This window comes from Leucopleurus acutus (genome assembly GCF_964270905.1).
Source record: "Leucopleurus acutus genome assembly, chromosome: 7".
Classification (NCBI taxonomy): domain Eukaryota; kingdom Metazoa; phylum Chordata; class Mammalia; order Artiodactyla; family Delphinidae; genus Leucopleurus; species Leucopleurus acutus.
The window spans coordinates 105,583,864-105,600,703 of record NC_139150.1 but is presented as its reverse complement, the minus strand read 5'-3'; positions in this window follow the sequence as shown (position 1 = coordinate 105,600,703).

The window sequence follows — 16,840 nt, the reverse complement described above, 5'->3', positions numbered from 1 at the left end:
ATTCTAGGCGGGAGACGGTTTTGTAGGATTTGTCCAGCATGCTATGCTCTCTATGGCCACATGATGGCAGTGTCTGTACTTCACAGAAGACGGAAAGGCGGGGAGAAAAGGGACTCTTTGCTTCCTAATACAAAATTGCAACACATGTTTGCACGGGCTGAGCTGATAAGTTGTGGCAGATGTTAATGAAGTGCTCTCCTGCTGAGGTTTTTCATGAACTTCATTAACCGTGGCAACTTGCACATTCAGGAAATGTTTGATGGATTGACTGCTCCTGTTATCTCAAATTCTGGGTAAATGGGTTTTTAGGATGAGTTGAGGAAAGAAGATGAACTCCTGGGACATTGAGCATGTGTTCCATTTGATACGTTTCCTGCATGTAAAATGTGGGCCTTTGTTGGTCTGGCACTTGGAAAACCTTATCAAATCTACTTGGCATTCGCCTGGCCCTCCTTGCTGGTCCATGGTACACTTACCTCTCTTCCCATCTCTGACCTCCCTACCCCTCCACGTCCTACCCCGCACTTCTATTTATTTAAAATTTTAAAATTTAAAGTTGTATTTTTTTCAGAAAGAAGAAAGTCATTTTTATTCAGCCAATTTGCTTATTCCATTCCCCAAGGCTAATCAAGGCATGTGATTAATAATATTCCCTTAAAATTGCATCGTGGGAAGTGTTCTCACTTAGATTTAATGAAAAACACTTGGAAGCAATTGAGTGCTGGGGAGGCATGGCTGGTTATTATCCTTGTTTATGAATTAGCATGAGTTTAAAGAGTAGTTGATGCTGAAGGCTAAAGTTTTTATTTCTTTTTCATAACAATGTTCCAGTCACACTGAAACAGAAAGATTGATGAATTTCAGTAGGCATTTAGCCTGTAAAAGAAGCCGGAAGACAGAGATTTCTACCCCTCGCTTTTAACTAGTGACTCCACCTAGTAATTAAAAACCAGTCATTACTCAACGTTATTCATTGTCCTCTGCAATTCAAAGAATCCTTAAAATGGGAATCACCACACAGTCCAACTCAAAAATGGTTTCTGATACTTAAATGAGATGAATATAAATAAAGGCTCAAAATATATGTAATAATCCTTATGAAGGGGACAACGCTTTGTCCTTTTTGGTACTCCTCACAACCCTCGAACAACTGTGTTCTAGATTAAGACTAAACTTTCTTGAAAACTCAATAGAAGTTTTTCATTTTTGAGAAGACTTGACAACATCTGTGTGCTTTGTTGCCCTGTGTATCAGTTAATGTGAAGTAAAATGAAGGTGAGTGATTAGTTAATTCCCGAGTTATGTTTGATCTTTGCACTTTGTGTGACTTTGGGCGAGTTGTTTTGCCTCTGAGGGCCTCAGTCTTCTCACCTGCAAAATGGGGGTAACAATAGTTGTTCAAAATTGTACACTAGAGACCATCAGTAAATAAAACTACCCTAAGTGTGTTTGAATTTTACATGGCTTGTATTCACTTAGTGAACCAAACTCAGCTAACCCTTCTATGTGGGGATGCTACGGGTCTGGACATCTTGTATTGAGTAAAGAAATGTTTAATTACCTTTTATTTCAGTAATAACACCGCATAAATTAATCATGCCTCACTCTTTATGAAGATAACATACCAGTGTTTAGCTTAATCTATTTGCTTGTAATCTTGCTTCCAAGGGCAATGTCATTAGTTGCTTATCTGTTTGGAGGAGTACATATGAAGATTTAGCCAAAGCTAAAAGTTAATTGAGTTTTGTCTTATGACCTATGAGAAAGCCTGTAATTTTAGTGCTTCTAGTGGAGAAGAGAAGATGACAGACATGCCTTTCTGCTAGAGGTATATCTGTTCCCATCCTTCTCATCAACCACATATATAAATATTGTTCTTGTAGGTTACAAAAGAGTTTTATATTCTTATACAATCCTATAACCTGGGATTAATATTATCCCCCCTTTTGAGATGAACATAGGTTCATAGAGGTTAAGCAACTTGCCTAAGATCATCCAGTTTATACAAGAGCCAGAGAAACTCAGGTGTTTTGACTCTAAAACGTGTTCTGGGAAACCATAAGTTCCACACACTAGTCCTGCTTTGGAAAGGTTGGCAAATTCTGGTGGAATCTCGTTGGGATGGTCTCTGTTTGCATTTAATAGTCATCACATTATTATTATATTTAGCATCTTCTGTGCCAGGCACTGTGCTGATTGCTTTATAAGCATCCACCCTATGGGGTAAATGCTGTTGTCCCCATTTTACAGTTAAGATATTGAGGCTTGAAGAGGAGAAATAACTTGAAGTGGCAGAGCTGAGAACCCAACCCGTCTGGTTTGCAAGCTCACGCTCTCACCAGACCTCTCAGTGATCTCAGCAGGGGAATCCCCTGGTGGTCCAGTGGTTAGGACTCTTCGATCCCTGGACAGGGAACGAAGATCCCACATGCCGCGGCCAAAAAAAAAAAAAAAAGATTTAGGCAGTTTTCTGTGTTCGTGTACCTGAATTCATTGTAAGGAGCTCCTTTTGTCCTGAACTCTGGGCTCCCCCTCTCTGATGACACCCTCTTTATTGTTGCCTCTCCCCAGTTCCTGGAGGAGTGTTTCGTTGCCCACCAGTACCGGGGTTTGTCTTCCACACGCCCCATTTCTTTAATGCAGACGTGACTCCTACACTGAGCTTTTGCTTGTTCACCAGCTATGACTGAGGCCCCTTTATTTCTTTGCCTCCTCTGACGAATACACTTACATCCAAAAAGGTCCCTCTTCTGCTCTAAATTTCCACCTGGAAGGAGACGATGGGCGCAGAGGAGGTGAAGCGCAAAGCACGCCCCCGCCCTGCACAGACCGGGTGTGCCTGGAGCTGGTGAGCAAATGAATGAACAAAAGCCCTCTGCTTGGAAGCCAGAGAGGCCTGGCTCTGCCCTCACCTGTGGGATCTTGAACAAGGCCCTTTCTTTCTCTGGGGCTCAGTTTCCCCTTCTCCAAAAAGAGGCAGTTACAATAGATTAGATGGTCAATTTTTTTGATATTATAAGTGGCCAGATATTTGTTACAGTAGCCCAGCTGGGGCTCAGGAGAGGGCCACATTTTCTTTCTTTTTGTTTTTAAGTCTTTGTTTTTATTTTATTTAAAAATTCTATGTTTTTTAATTTTTGCTCCCACCCTCCTCCCCCCGCCCCCTGCTGGGGATTGAACCGGGGCCCCGTCGCGGAGTCCTAACCACTGGACTGCCAGAGAAGTCCCAAGGGACACATTTCCTATCAGGGCTGCCACAAAAGTGGAAAGGCGTCATCGCTCTTAACTTGGATCTTCCTGATTCTGGCCCACGGTTCCACATATACTGTCAAAATAACTTAAATGGATTTTTCAAAGCTTTTATTTACTTTTACAGTAAAGCCTCTTCAGGTTCCTTTCAAAAAGATTAGAAAATACAGATAAGCAAAATAGCAATGGATCTAGATCAATCATCTTCAAACTTCTTTAACTTTATACTCCTAGCAATCAGACCTTCTTGAGCTCACCTTCCCAATTTACTTAGAAAAGTTACATACAATATAAAACCCACTAAAGTGCAAATTCAGAAAGATAAGATAACCACATAGAAAATTAAGCCTCAGTTTCCCAAAGCCCAGCGGTCTGTCGGGCACCCACGCCCCTTTTGGAGACCCCTTGGCCTAGACTCGTTGACATCTAGTGACATTGGCCACAGCTCCGAGGACAGGCTGCCAGGTCTGTTTTCCTGGCACTCGGTACTGCGGGCTCCTATCAGTGAGCCAAGCACGTTTCTCGGCTGAATGAATGAAAGGATGAATGGGGACTCGGTGGGGGAGGAGCACAGGACAAGTGTGAGCTGAGGGGAGGTTGGCTCTGAGCCCTGGTTGCAAGGCAGAGCCCTGGGCGTGTGCTGGTGATCCGCTGACATTTTCACTGAGACCCAGGACTCCTCGGGGGCCAGTTCCACAAGTCACATGCCGAGCCGGGCCCTTCAGAGCTGGCGATGCTGTGTTTCTGCAACACTGAGGCAGCAACCAGTATTTGAACAATCACAGGATGGCAGAAAATCAAGACCGAACGTGATCACTGGCTATCCTGGGGAGATGCCCAGAAAATCGGCTTGCCCCCCAAACTGGTGTGCCCTAAATCTCACGGCCAGTGTGTGGTGAGAAGGAAAGCAGCAGGTGGAGGACCTATAGGTATTTACATAGAAGTGTGTAGAACATCCAGTTTGCCTAATGAACTCCCAGCCATTCGAGCCACCGCAGGCTGTCATCACTGTGACTCCTGGTCTCTGGGAGGGGCCCATCCCCTCCCTAGGATATCTGATGAGTAGTTCCACCCAGATTCACATCAGGTAGATTTCCTTCATGGGAGCTCTGGGGCTGGGGGCGTGAGGCTAACTGAACCGTGGGGATAAAAGCGTAGAACACTCACCCTAAACCTCCCATCCCTACTGTGCGTGTGTGTGTTAGCATGAAATAGGCATGTAGACAAGTTTAGCTCGCTACCTGGCACATACTAGGTTCCAATAAAGGTTCATTTCTTTGACCTCCTTTTGTGCCCTTGTCCCGGCTGCCACCTCCCTCTCCAAAGCCCTTGGCTCTTCCAGATTCTGCCTCCTTCCCTGCCCGGTTCGAATCCCTGGAATCTCTGAGCAAGGACTCCTTCCCCCAAATTCCTCCAGCACTTGCTGTCTGGACCACGCAATTCAGGACTTAATTACACCCAGCCTCTCATCATCCGCGAGTTGTTTCACTGTGTGTGTTGCCCCGCGCCCACCCCATTAGTTTGTAAGCACCCCTGGCCCGAAGAGGGGGAAGCAAAGGAGCCAGCAAGGCTGGACTCAGTCCCCTCTCTGCCACGTCCTCAACAAATTATTTAACCTCTCAGCTTCGGTTTCTTCAACTGCAACATGGAGATAATGATACCATCTCTCACGGCTGTTGCCAGGGCTAGTGGGTGTGAAAGCGCTAAGATGTAAATCGTTGTATGAGTGTAAAGGGCTGTTATTATCACCTCTGTTGGATCCACCCTGCCTGGTGGAGTGTAGATGATAAATACCTGATTGAATACAGAATAGCTTTGTGACAGCTCCTGTCTTGGGCTCCAGAGAGCACCCGTTTGCGCGCCTAATCCTGCAATTATTCCCTTCGTTGACAATGCAAAATCGGCATCCTCTAAATCCCCCAGTACCCTCAGCCTTCAGCTGATAAAGCCAGGGCTGCCGCCCCTGGGAGAACAAAACTGCACCCCCTGAATGACCCCAGGCTGCACCACAGCGCCCTCGATGGGCAGCACAGGGAACGGTGGAAGCTGCTCCTTTTACCAAGATGGTGGTTGGGGGCAGTCTTTCCAGGGACCCTCCCCTGCAGAAGACTCAGCAAGGCCAAAGGAACACGAATGCTTTTTGTGAACGGTATCACGGCAGCGGTGGAAGCGTGCAGACTTTTTCCCTGCCACACTTTATAAATGAGAAAGAGGAGTGTGTCTGCAGTAGCTACCCCCAGGAAGCGAGAGAGCAGCAGTTTCCCTGGGAGGTTTTGATAAGAAGCCAAGCACTTACTTTCCCCCCACTCCATGTTGAAAACTCCGGTTTAGGCTTGCTGGCGAATGCCATGAAAAGCTCATCTTTTGTTAGTCTGCCAACCAATGTTATTGGTTATAATTGGGACAATTATGGGCTGCTCAAGGAAACGAAACACAGATGTTGAAACCCAGGATCGGGGTATTCAAGTCCAAAGCTGCTTGCTTTAAATAGTCCATTTTCCGAATCATCCTGCCTTACTTGAAATTCCCCCAGAACTTGCCCACGTTCAGAATGAGATGGGGGAGGATGGGATGGGTAGCGGTGGGAGGGGAAGGCAGACGCAAAGGGAGAGCCGCACAAAGAGAGAAGGAGGAAAAAGGCTGAGCCAGAGAGAGTTTGGATGACTTCTGAACATCGTATTCCACAGGACCCCGGCAGAGACCTTTAGGTGGGAGAGACGGGCAGGAGGAAGAAAGATGCAAAGAAAGAGAAGAGACGTCCAAAGGATTCAGCCTCTGGAGACCAAGGTCAACCTTGCAGAAATCTACGCGGAATTCACACACAGCGACCGCGGTCAGCCACTTAACTGGCGGAGCACAAGACAGGGTCTGATTTCCCCCCCCCGCATCATTACTAGCGATTTGTATTCGGTGCCTAGGGGAGCAGGGTTCCCTCAGGATTAAAAACCCAAATCTGAATCAAGTTGAGTGACATGCTGAAAACAGCCTGCACGCCCTATGAAAAGAAGTCAGGCGCAGAGAGAAATCCCTCACAAGGGTGCTTGGAGGGCTGGGGGCTTCTGGAGGGTTGCCTTGAAATGCAAGCCCTCACTCCCACCCCCAAGTGCCTGCCGCTCCCCTAACCTCACACCTATAACCACCTTTTCGCCACAGACAGCAGTGACATAGTAGGGGCCACAGCTGGGGAATCAAAACTTTTCCTCATCTCCAAGTTCAGCTCTTCTTCGGCATCTCTCTTCAGGATAAAAGCCTCAGCCCTCCCCTCCACTCCCCCATCCGAGCCCAAAAAAGAAGACGAATGAAGGGATAATCTCACAGGAGGCCAGCAGCATCCACACTGGACAAAGGAGAGGGGCCGGGGGGAAAGCCCTGCCGCCCGGCTACTTCCCCAGGCTCTCAGCAGCGTGTCTTGGGGCTGGGGCTTGCTTGCAGTCGCCTACCTGGGAGCTGTCAGTAGCCAGGCTCCTTCGGATGTGAGGCTCCTCGGTTTCAGCCACACCAGCATATATACGCTCCCCCCCCCCACACCGCGCCCCACACAGCCCTCCCCTTCCCTGCCCACCTCGATGACACAGACACACGCTGACCCCCTTCATCAAGCGAGCAGCAGAACCTACCATCCTTCCTGGCTGTTCCCCGCCCCCCTGGCTCTGTGCTCAGACCTGTGACATCCCAACCTCCCCGTCAGTCCATTCCCAAGCCTGCTTTACCTGGGCTCTGCTCAGCCCGGATCCCACAGCTGCCTTCCCTTTGCTTCCAGAGGCGCTGCGAAGACTGATGGGGAGCTCCGGCTAGTCAGGAAGAAAAAAAGCCTCCCGGTGACAGTGACAAGGCAGACCCCAGTCCTGGAGTCTCCTTGAGCAACCTTTGTGCCCGAGGAATGAACAGGGAGTGGGCAGAAAGGGGGGAGCTCCCACCGGCACAGAGAAGCCCAGAGCTGAGCTCAGATGAGCCCCCTCCTGCTGTCACCACCCCACAGGCAGCAACAACTAGGCCACTCAAGGGAGTGGCTCCACCTGCCATGGGCCGGGGCCAGAGATGCCTCACAGGTGCCCACCCCGCAGCACAATGGAAGATGCTGAGATTTTAGACTCAGCATGAAGTGTCTGAAATTCTGGTTCGAGCAAGTTCTCTGTGTGAACCTCAGGTCCTCCTCCTGTAAAGGGGTGAAATATCTCCCAGGATGGTTGTGGGTAGAAAACTGAGATTCTGTTTGTATTTGGAACCTTTGAGACGTTTAATAAATGCGAGTTCGGCATCCTCTCCGTCCTTTCCCGTAAATCATTCCGACTGAATCTGAAACTCCTCTCCCAACATCTACCGTCGCACTAGAGTGCTTTTAACGCTGCTGTCACCACCAAGCACCCACCTCTCAGCGTGGGGCCTCCTTCCCTTCCCTTCCTTTCCCTGTGGGAAGGTAGCCTCACGGTCAGCCCAGGCAGGGAATGTTTAGATTCTGCAGCGCCCCTGTGGACCCCTCCTTTCCCAGCTGTAGGTGAATTACAACATGACCTCCTCCTTGGCCCTCCCAAGCAGATCCACAAATATTCTAGAATCCCAGGGTTTGAGCCTAAGTGGTCCCAGGATCTTCAGCACTCTCTCATGTGGCGAGTCTGGCTCTCTGATGGACCTGAGACTTGGCGGAGAAGGATTAAAGAAAACATCTGCTCTGACTGCTAATGGATATGGGGTTTCTTTTTGGGGTGATGGAAATGTTCTGGAATTAGATAGTTCAGATGGTTGCACGACATAGTAAATATACTAAAACCGCACTGAATTGTATGCGTTAAAATTGTGAATTTTATGGGAAGTATATCTCAATAAAAAACAAAACAAAACAAAACAGGAAGAAAGCAAGGAAGAGAGCAGGTAAGCAACACCTGCCCCAGGTTCAGAGCAACACCTTCTAAGAACAAACTTCTCTTCCATCTGTATTCACTACAAAAGGGCCCAGGAGACTGGCGCACTCACGATTTTCCACTTAGATGTCTATTGCCCAAATCTTACACTTTGTTACTACAGGGCAAAGCCACCACTATGAACTCTGAGAAATCAGCATGACATGTGGTCAGTTTTGCATCCTGATGTATGTTGGGGCCTGGAGCTCGATTTTACACACGCTGCGGCAGATGTTTCTGGTTGCCTACTCAACACCCATTCCCCTGTTCCTCCTTCCTACACAGTGTACTTGATTTTATTCTAGGTGGCAATGAGCTCCACTAAAAGGCTACCTTTCCCAGCTTTCCTTGCAGCCAAGGGTAGCCAATAAGAATCAAGCTGCCAGTCATTGGGCGGGGCTTCCAACTCTTTTAAAGGGGAACAGTTCAGCTAGAAGAGGCCTCTTATTTGCCTTTCTTCCTTCCTCCCTGCCTGGAACACAAATGTGATGGCTGGAGCTTCAGCAGCTATGTTGGATCACGAGACAGCTTTGAGCATGAAAGCCGTGAACTAAAGATGGTGGAGCATCAGTATAGAAGGATTCTGGGTCCCGGTTGACTATGGAGCTGCCACACCAATCCTGGATTTGAAACCTCCAACTTTTTTAAGAGAAAAGACTCAAATATTTATTTCAAATGTCAGGATTCAGTTCACTGTTGCTTCATAACAAACCACACCAAAGTCAGAGGCTTTGTTAAACAGCAAACCATTTATTTGGCTCTGATCCTTCAGATTGGCGACTTAGGCTGGGATCGGCAGGGAAGTCCTGGTCTCAGGCACCTTTGTGAATCTGCAGTCAGCTGCATGTTGGCTGGCTGTCGGTTGGAGGCACCTTGGTTCTCTCCCAAGGGTCTTATCCTTCTTGTGTTTCTCACATCCCCTCAGCAGGCCTGGTCTGGCATGGTCTCATAGCAAGGCTGAGGTGCGAGTGCCAGCAAGTACAATCAAGCAAGGTGCCAAGCAGAAGCACATAGAATCCCTGGACGCCTGAGCCTGGCGCTGGCACTCCCTTTGCTTTGGCTGCATTTATTGGCTAAAGGTCATCCCAAGGCCAGTCCAGAGCCAGGTTGGGTGGAGACCACAGGGTCAGAGGACAGAGGGGTGGCTATACCGGGCTGTTCACTGGAGCCATTGCTAACTTTAACCACCACATTTTGTTTAAACCCTTCTTGGGTTTTCTGTTACTCGCAGTAGAAAAGCATCGTCCATGATCTCCCTGCCCTCGAGCATCTCATCATTCCCTGGGTGTTGGGGGACCAGATGCTTTTCTGTCCTTGCACTGGAGGGAAAGAAAAAGCAAGAGTGAAAAGCCACTTAACTTCTCTGAACTTTTCTTTGCTCCTTTACCAAATGGAAGCGTTGAACGGAATGAGCCAGACGTTCCCCTTGGGTTGAATGAAGCTGCCTTTTGTGGGCGGTTGTTTCCTGTACCGCCTGGAGGGGAGGGTGGGAATGAGCCCAGAGGGAGTTTACGGCCACAGTTGTGTATGTGTGTGTTTGTGTGTGTGTGTGTGTGTGTGTGAGAGAAGCTTGCCCCTCGGAATAGCAGGAGTGAACTAGCAGGGGTGCCAACTGTGGGTGCAAACTGGGTGCTCAGGGTCACTTAAAGTCTTTCTCCTCTGCACTTGGTGACTGAATCAAGACACCTTGAGGCCTGTGGGCTTCCCTCGGGGGTGGGACCTGGTCTTGGAAAAGCAAGCTGCCCTCTGCTCTTCTGACTGACAGCACCTACTTTTTCAAATCATTGGAGAGGAAAGGTCACCTCTGCCCATCCCAGCTCCCCATCCTCTTGCAGTCAAGGGGCCCGAGCCAGGGTGGCTGCAAGCATTAGACTCCATTCAGTTCTTTTTTGAAAAACATTTTAATTTTATTTTGGAGTATAGTTGATTATCAATGTTGTGTTAGTTTCAGGTGTACAGAAAAGTGATTCAGTTATACATATACATGTATCTATTCCATTTTTGTCGTTGTTTTAATTTTTAAAATGTATTTATTTGGCTGCACTGGGTCTTAGTTGCCGCATGCGGGATCTTTAGCTGCGGCATGCAGGATCTTAGTTCCCCGACCAGGGATCGAACCTGGGCCCCCTGCATTGGAAGTGCAGGGTCTTAACCACTGGACAACCAGGGAAGTCCCTATATCTATTGTTCATTCAGTTCTAACAGGTAAGTTTGGAGGCAGATCTAGAAGCTCTTAAAACAGCCGCTGGCAAATTTCGGTGGAGGGAGTGCTGGCGGAAGGGACAGCCAGAGCTGGGCTTCCACCATGAACTCCTCGACCTTCCACCTGCCCAGCACTTGTCGCTCTCAAAGGAAAGAGGCCCTCATCACCGGGGATTTGGCTGCTCAGAATTTAGTGATTAATTACAGCACCTAGACCAGTTGGTCTCCTTAGTAACCATGCTAGCAGGGTCCCACCTGGAAAAGCTGCTTCGTATTTTCAAAGAGGGCAAACCCTCTTCACACTGTAAAACACCCTAAATCAGAACACAGATAGATTTTGAAAATCGAGAGACTCCCCTGTTTCTCCCCAACCTTGCTTCCCCAAATGGATGGGCTTTTGCGGTATTGGGGGCAAGTTGAGTGGTAGTGATCGTTTTAAATGTAGAGTTAGGCAAATCCAATGTCAAGGCAAAGAGCCTGTTGTTATTGTCACAAGGGTAGGTTTTGTGACCCAGAGCATTCAGCCCAGTGCTACGCCAGGTGACGGGAGAGCAAAAGGGAGATGGACTCAGGTTGAGAAGTGAGCCTGCGGGACAGGACAGCACACACTCTCGTGGCTTAGAAATGAGAGAATGAGAGCGCACGTAATGAGGGGCTAATTACAGATCTGCCTGGAAGTGACAGAAAAGTTCAGGTGAGAAGGGAGAGACAGGATATTTGTCTTTTTTTTTTTTAAGAAGATGTTGGGGATAGGAGTTTATTAATTAATTTATTTATTTTTGCTGTGTTGCGTCTTCGTTTCTGTGCGAGGGCTTTCTCTAGTTGCGGCGAGCGGGGGCCACTCTTCATCGCGGTGCGCGGGCCTCTCACTATCGTGGCCTCTCTTGTTGCAGAGCACAGGCTCCAGACGTGCAGGCTCAGTAGTTGTGGCTCACGGGCCTAGTTGCTCCGTGGCATGTGGGATCCTCCCAGACCAGGGCTCGAACCCGTGTCCCCTGCATTAGCAGGCAGATTCTCAACCACTGCGCCACCAGGGAAGCCCTGTCTTATTTTTGAACGAAATGTTAAGAAGCTGAGGATCAGTTACAGGTTCTGAGTGGGTAGAAAAGGGGCAGCTGGGCTTCAATCTGGGTATCAGGATTGGGGGTATATTGGTCTACTCAGGCGGCCACAGCAAAGCACCACAGACCAAGTGGCTTAACGACAGACATTCATTTTCTCACAGTTCCGGGGGCTGGATATCTGAGGTCAAGGCATCAGCAGGGTTGCATCCTCCACAGGCCTCTCTCCTTCTGTATTCTCCTCCCCGTGTCTTCATGTGGTCTTCTCTCTCCGTGTGTCTGTGCCCTCATCCCCTCTTCTTATAAGGACACCAGTCATATGGGATCAGGGCCCACCCTGATGATTTTATTTCACCTTAATCACCCCCTGTAATGACCCTTTCTCCAAATACAGTCACATTCCGAGGTCCTGGGGATTAGGACTTCCACATACACATTTTGGGGATGTGAGAGTACGATTCAACCTGTAATGGGGGAAATGATACTGTGTCCATCAGATAACGGGGATAAAGCCCTAGAAAGGGAACTGAAGGTCACTATGGGACACCGGGCGACTCATGTGCACAGTGGGTTCCTTCCCCTGCCCCCCACCCAGACCCCCAGACCCAGACCCTGGTAGCCCCAGACACCAACCCCTGACCATACATGTCCTGGTTTGCCGTATCATGGTGCGCCCAGCACCTGTGCCGTTCTCAGGGCCGTGTCTTAGAGTCCCATCCTTATAGGGAGGTGTATCCTGAAACTTGGAACGTGAGGATCGTGGAAACGTAAAGGGTGCCACGCTCAGAGGAAAGGCCTCCAGCCACTTCAGGTCAGTATCTGAATGCCAGGGCGTGGCTCCGGCATCCTTATGTTCCATCATTTCGTGTAAATAAATGCTACAAAACCCCTCTCGAGCTGGTCCCTCTGTTAAATTAGGCACAAGTTTCATCAGTGAGCTTATTTCCTTGACCCACTGGGGGGACCCTTAGGTCTCCTTCAGCCCAAAGCTTCCCTTGGACTTCCGGTGCCAAGTTGCCAGTGCCTTCAGGAGTTCTCAGGAATGTCACCTCGATGCCCACAAGGACGCTGTCCTATCTACTCTAGCCCACCCCCCTCACCTTTCCAGTGTCACGAACAGCATCCTCACATCCACTCAGCCCTACAACCTGAGTCGTCTTCCGCCCCCTTCTTTCCCTAGCCTTTGTAACCAGGGTGTTATCAAGTGTCATCATTTCATCTTTATTGCCATTTGTCAGAGCTCCCAACCAGCCCCCCTTCAATCTATCCTATACAGAGCAGCTTGCCAAGTATTTTTTATTTTAAAACATTTATTATTTTTATCACTTTTTATATTGAGGTGTAATTGATTTACAATGCTATGTTAATTTCTGCTGGACAACAAAGTGACTCAGTTATACATACATATCCATTCTTTTTTTTTTTTTTTTTTTGCGGTACGTGGGCCTCTCACTGTTACGGCCTCTCCCGTTGCGGAGCACAGGCTCCGGACGCGCAGGCTCAGCGGCCATGGCTCACGGTCCCAGCGGCTCCGCGGCATGTGGGATCTTCCCGGACCGGGGCACGAACCCGTGTCCCCTGTATCGGCCGGCGGACTCTCAACCACTGCGCCACCAGGGAAGCCCCATGTCCATTCTTTTTTTCTAATATTCTTTTCCATTATGGTTTCTCATAGGCTGTGGAATAGAGTTCTCTGTGCTACACAGTAGGACCTTGTTGTTTATCCAGTTTATATATAAAAGCTTACATCTGCTAACCCCACCTCCCATCTCCATCCCTCCCCCAACCCCCTCCCACCAGTCTGTTCTTTATGTCCGTGATTCTGTTTCTGTGTCCAATATATATTTTTAAAATTTATTTATTTTATTTACTTTTGGCTGCGTTGGGTCTTCGTTGCTGCACGTGGGCTTTTCTCTAGTTGCGGGAGCGGGGGCTACTCTTCGTTGTGGTGCGTGGGCTTCTCATTGCGGTGGCTTCTCTTGTTGCGGAGCACGGGCTCTAGGCACGCGGGCTTCAGTAGTTGTGTCACGCGGGCTCAGTAGTTGTGGCTCGCAGGCTCTAGAGCGCAGGCTCAGTAGTTGTGGCACATGGGCTTAGTTGCTCCGCAACATGTGGGATCTTCCAGGACCAGGGCTCGAACCCGTGTCCCCTACATTGGCAGGCGGATTCTTAACCACTGCACCACCAGGGAAGCCCCCAATATGTTTTTAAGTGACGTTTTCATTTTGCTTCACTACCTTGTTCCAAAATTCGAATTTAAAGGCAAAGGATGATAGAGTCGGAAGGCAGTGGGGGCCCAGTGAACTTGAACTCCAAAGACCCAGGTTTGAGTCCTAGCTTTGCCCCTACCCTGCCATGTGACTTTGGCCAAATCACTCCTGCTTCCAGGACCTTGTCCTCTTATTCTTTAAAATAGTAATCCCTAACAACAGCGGTGTGACATTTATTCAGCCAGTGTAAGTGAAGGGGCTTTGAAAACACTAAGGTACCACATAAATACTACAAAATATAATTACCCCTCAAGACCATCTCGAGCACAACCACTTCTTACAACTAATTAAAAGCTGGCCTTTTTCTTTCCTGAGCTTCCCTAACCCTTTTCCCCGACAACTGCTTGTGGTATTCAGATTTGCAGTTTGCATTGCATGGTGCGCCCCCTGCTGTTCTCTGCCGGTGTCACATCTTGCCTGTCCAGGAGGATTGTAAACCACCCGAGGAACGCGCTTACATTCTCTCCTGTTCCTCTCCAACTGAGCACAGTGTCAAGCACACTGAAGTCAACCAATCCCACGTACATTGACTGAGCATCAGATATTTGATTCACACAAGGCACATATGAATAAGCAAGAGATTCAGTGAACTATAATAAAAATCTCTGCACTCAAAGAGCTTACAGCCTGCCTTGGAAGATGACCTGTAGGAATGGAAAAAGATGCATCAGACAGTTACAAAAGATACGTGGGTGTTTAGGGGTGATGGATCCCCCTCCAGCTGGGGTGGTGGGAAAGACTTGGCCAAAAGGGAAGATTTGACCCGGCTCTTGGACGATGGGTGAGATCCGGATAGATGGAGGTGCGAGAAAGTGGGTGACAGCGAACAGGCCAGCTCACCTGCAGTGGAGGAGGCTTTGCAGAAGAGGGCGGTCAGAGAAGGGGCTGGACAGGCCGGCTGGGTGAGACAGTCACAGGCCTGGAATGGTGGCCTCAATGATTTGTGTTCTGTCTTGGCGATCGGAAGACACGGAGAGTTTTTGCTCAGGGGGTGAGAGGCTCAAGGCAGTCTTTGGGGAGCGCTAGGTTAGGGCAGACGGGAAATACTTACTGATTGGGAGAAAACGGGAGAGTGTCTGGGCCCCTTCTTCCTCCCTCTCCCCAAAGTTCAGAGAATGCCATTTCACGAAATTGTATTGTTTTTCACACAAGATGACTATCTTCCCAAAGCTATTTCATGGTTTCGGGAGAGGAGAATACAAAACAGATATATATATATATATATATATTTTTTTTTTTTTTTAGAAAGGAAATTGTTTTCATTCTTTGCAAAATGAAATAATAGGTCTCTAAGTCCAAGTTTACTGCATCAATTAAAAGACATTTCCTGGGCTTCCCTGGTGGCGCAGTGGTTGAGAGCCCGCCTGCCGATGCAGAGGACACAGGTTCGTGCCCTGGTCTGGGAAGATCCCACATGCCGCGGAGCGGCAGGGCCCGTGAGCCATGGCCGCTGAGCCTGCGCGTCCGGAGCCTGTGCTCCGCAACGGGAGAGGCCGCAACAGCGAGAGGCCCGCGTACCGCCAAAAAAAAAAAAAAAAAGACATTTCCTAAGAACCTCGTCGTGACTGTCTCCCTCCCTCATGTCCTCTACCCGCCCTGGGCCTCTGCCGGCCACACTCACTTGCACACAGCTGGTACCTCCAGCTCTGTCTGCCATCATTACAATCAAAGAGCTTTTCCCAAGCACCCACATGAGCTGGTGCCACCAGAATTACTCGCAAAATGTATCTCGTTGAATCACACAAGCACAGCGCCTAAAAAACTCCAAAGCCGCATGGTCGGTTAAGGTAATGGAATTGTTCCTCTGAGGGACAGGTAGGAGATTAGCCTCTTGTGTCGTATATAACAAAACCCAGTGCAGACCTCCAGGAGGGGAACTCTTCCAGACACTAACTGGGGCTGGCCAAAACTTGGCTCCGTTTTACCCTCCAATGGTGAAGAGTTCCCCAGGCCTGGCTCGGGGGGGCTCAGGCTCCTGCCCTAATGACAGATAAGACTAAATGAGAATGGGACTCCCTCCTGAGCCGGCATATCTGTATTCCGGGCTGCCACGTGGCCTCCACGGGGCTGCATCCAGGACCTGAATGTTTTATGGAACCATTAATAGTGAATTTTCTGCTTGGATTCCCTGCAGCTTGGAGACAAAAGACACCAGAGGGCTCTGAGTCAGGGCTCAGGATTGGGGTGGAAACGTTCTCATTTGCAATTCCATAGCTTTGCACGTGTGCTTGGTCTAAACACACACAGACCATCCCCTCCCCCGCCAACACAACTGTCCGTATTCCTGTTCATGCATTCGACAAACACGGACTACTACTGACCTCCTCTGTGCTGGCACTGTTCTCGGGGCTGGGCACACAGACAAGAAGGGGACAAGATCCCGTCTCTAGCACACAGTGACTGTCAAAGCTTGAAAAATGCATTTAGAATGAACACAGAGCAGAACATGCTCCAAATATGAATAGATTCCGGAGGGTTTTAAATGAATGAGTTGATAGATTCTGAAGAGAGAATTAAAAGGAAGGCCAGGTGATTACAACTGGGTAAAATGATACGGATACAGATTGGGTGGGTGGGTGGGGCGGTGGGAAACAAGAAAGAAATCAGCGTGGAGATTTTTCCTTCTTTTCAAACTTTTATTTCATGTTCTTACAGTAATATTTATAGAGTAAAATAGGGGGAAACAACATAAGTTTAGATAAGAAAACCTTCAAGATATATCCGGAGTCTTTGCAAGCAATACAATATTCTCTCATACTGAAATGTTTGCTAAATGAATGAATGTTTCATCACACGGACAATTATTCCAGTAATTTTCAGGGATGGAATGACCACTTATGGAACAGAAAATGGTATTTTCCCCCAAAATGAAGTGTTTTTTTTCTCTGACTATATAAACAATGTGTGTTCATTGTAACAAATAATATTTAGACTATACAAAAAAAGCATAAAAATAAAAGTAAAAATTTATCTGGAGACCCACATAGATATAGTCAACTGATCTTTGACACAGGAGCAAAGACAGTCTTCTCAACAGATGGTGCTGAAACAACTTGACATCCACATGCAAAAAAAAAAAAAAAAGAAAAAGAAAAAAATCTAGTCACAGACCTTATATTCTTCACAAAAATTAACTCAAAATCCATCATAGACTGAAATG